This window comes from Ursus americanus, chromosome X (genome assembly GCF_024610735.1).
Source record: "Ursus americanus isolate L20-20 chromosome X, mUrsAme1.1.p, whole genome shotgun sequence".
NCBI classification, from domain to species: Eukaryota; Metazoa; Chordata; class Mammalia; order Carnivora; family Ursidae; genus Ursus; species Ursus americanus.
Window position 1 is genome coordinate 22891948 of NC_142164.1, and position 3618 is coordinate 22895565.

Consider the following 3618-nt stretch of genomic DNA (forward strand, 5'->3'; position numbering starts at 1 on the left):
TGGCTGTGCAGAAACTTTTAATCTTGATGAAGTCCCATAAATTCATTTTATCTTTTGTTTCTCTTGCCTTTGGGGATGTATCATGAAAAAGGTTGCTTTGGCCGATGTCGTAGAGGTTGCTGCCTATGTTCTCCTCTAGAATTTTGATGGATTCCTGTAACATGTATTTCTCCTACATTCTTTTTATGGCTGGATAATACTCCATTGTATGAATATACGAAATTTCTTTTCATTCATTTTTCAGTTAATGGGTATGTGAGTTGTTTCCCCTATTTAGCCATTATGAATAATGCTATTAACATTACCGTTAATTTAACTGTGAACACAGATTTTCAATTCCTTTTGTTGTATGGCTAGGAGTTTAATTGCTATGTCATATAGTAACTCTACTTAATGTGAGAAGTGCTTCAATTGTTTCCACAGCAGTTGAGCCATTTTACATTCTCATGAGAAATTTATAAATGATAAAATTTCTCCATAATATCACCAAACCTGTTGCTTTCTGTTTTGTTTTTGTTTGTTGGTTTTGTTTTTATTATAGTGATTCTGGTTGATGTAAACTGATATCTTAGTGTGGTTTTCATTTACATATATCTAATGACTAATGATCATGAGCATCATTTCATGTGCTTATTGACATTTATATATATATCCTTAGAGAATCATTTATTAGTGTACTTTGCACATTTTATTTTTTTTTAAAGATTTTATTTATTTATTTGACAGAGAGAGAGACAGCCAGCGAGAGAGGGAGCACAAGCAGGGGGGTGGGCGAGGAAGAAGCAGGCTCATAGCGGAGGAGCCTGATGTGGGACTCGATCCCAGAACACCGGGATCACGCCCTGAGCCAAAGGCAGACGCTTAACCGCTGTGCCACCCAGGCGCCCCTACTTTGCACATTTTAAAACTGGGTTCTTACAGGAAACAATAGAATATGGCAAGGATGTAAAGAAAGGGGAACACTTTTACACAGTTGTTGGAAATGCAAACTGGTGCACCGCTCTGGAAAATAGTATGGAGGTTCTTCAAAAAATTAAAAATAGAACCGCAACCCAGTAACTGCACTACTAGATATTTACCCATAGGACACAAAAAAAACTGATTAAGGGTACATACACCCCAATGTTTATAGCAGCATTATCTACAGTAGTCAAATTATATAAAGAGTTCAAATGTCCATTGACTGATGAATGAATAAAGAAGATTATGTGTGTGTGTGTGTGTGTGTGTGTGTGTGTGTAATGTTACTTGGCAATCAAAAAGAATGAAATCTTGCCATTTGCAACAACGTAGATGGAACTAGAGTGTATTACACTAAGGGAAATAAGTCAGTCAGAGAAAGACAAATATATGATTTCACTCATATGTGGAATTTAAGAAACAAAACAAATGAACATAGGGGAAAGGGAAAAAAAGAGGGAAGCAAACCATAAGAGACTCCTAACTATAGAGAACAAACTGAAGGTTGATGGAGGGAAGGTGGGCAGGGGATGGGTTTAATGGGTAATGGGTATTAAGGAGGCCCCTTGTGTTAAGCACTGGATATTATATGTAACTGATGAATCACTAAATTCTACTCCTGGAACAAATATTACACTCTATATTATCTAAATAGAATTTAAATAAAAATTTGGAACAAAAACTGTTTTTCTTAAAGATTTTATTTATTTATTTGAGAGAGAGAGAACAAGTGGAGGGGAGGGGCAGAGGTAGAGAGAGAGAAAGAGAGATAGAGAGAGAGAGAAGCAGACTCTTTGCTGGGCAGGAAGACCAATGTGGGGCTCAATCCCAGGACCTGGAGATCATGACCTGAGCTGAAGGCAAATGCTTAACTGACTGAGCCACCTGGGCACCCCAAAACTGGGTTATTTCTGGTGACTTTTATCAATTTGTGAATTCTATAAAATAATTGCTTTATAAGATACATGGTTTGCAATTTTTTCCCAATTCTGTGAGTTGCCTTTTCACTTTCTTGATAGTGTTTTTTCATGCACAAGAGCTTTTAACTTTGATGAAGACCAATTTATTTTTCTGTTTGCTGTTTGTACTTTGGTGATAGTATTTAAAAAACTGTTACCTAATCCAAGGTAATGAAGGATTACAAGTATTTTTGCTTCTAAGAGTTTTATAGTTTTACCTCTTATCATATAGTTTTACCTCTTATCTATTTTGCACATAGATAGATAGATGATAGATAGATGATAGATAGATAGATAGATAGATGATAGATAGATAGATAGATAGATAGATAGATAGATAGATAGATAGATAGATGATAGATATGGGGAGTAAAGGTCCAATTTTATTATGGACCCTTAATTCTGTTACAGTGATCTATATGTCTACCCATATTACAGTGCCACACTGGTTTGATTATTGTAGCTTTGCAGTACATTTTGAAATCAGGAAGTATAAGTATTCCCACTAGTTCCTTCTTTTTCAAGGTTGTTTTCATGATTCAAAGTGCGTTGACATTTTATATAAATTTTAGGATGATGTTTTCCACTACTTAAAAAAACTATTGACACATTGATAACTATTGCATTGAATCCATAGATTCCCTTAAGGACTATCTTAATTATATTAAGTCTTCCAAACCATGAACATGGTAGGTCTTTCACTTACTTATGTCTGAACACATTGGATTCTTGGAGTTTTCTACATTAAAAAAATATCATCTGTGAACAAATACTTTTAAATCATTATTCATCTGAATGCCTTCTATTGTTTTTTTTTCTTGGCTAATTATCATGGCTAGATCTTCCAATATAATGGTGACTAGAAGTGGTAAGAGTAGATATCTTTCCCTTTTTCCTGATCTTTCATCTCAAAGGGGGAATCTTTCATCTCAAAACAAGTAATTTTGAAAAATTTAGTTTTGGTAAAAAAAAACATATTTTTACATTTTACCATCTTAGCATTTTTTGTGTACAATTTAGTATCATTCAGTATTTCATATTGTTGTATAACAGATCTCTGGAAGTTTTCATCTTGCAAAACTGAAAATCTATACCCCTTGAACAATTCCCCATCTCCTACTCCTCCTGATCCCTGAAAATCACTATTTTACTTTCTGTTTCTATAAATTTGACTAATTGACATATCTCATTTAAGTGGAGTCATACAGTCTGTCTTTATGACTGGCTTATTCCATTTAGCCTTATGTCCTCAACATTTATCCATGTGGTAGCATGTGATAGGATTCCCTTATTTTAGAAGCTGAATAATATCCCATTGTACATATGTAATACATTTTTATTATCCATTTACCTATTGATGTGTCACTTGGAATGCTCTATATATGTATGCTAGGTCCATTTTGTCTATAGTATTGTTCAAATTCCCTGTTTTCTATTGATTCTCCGTCTGGATGATCTATCCATTGTTGAGAGTGGAGTATTAAGCCCCCAACTATTATCATATTGCTATTTATTTCTCCTTGTAATTCTGTTTAGTATTTGCTTTATACATTTAGGTGTTCCAATGCTGGGTGCATAAATATTTACAATTTTGTATATCTTCTTGATGAATTCACACCTTTATCATTATATAATGACCTTCTCTTTTTTTACTATTTGTAGTTTAAAGTTTATTTTGTCTGATATAACAGCCCCTTCT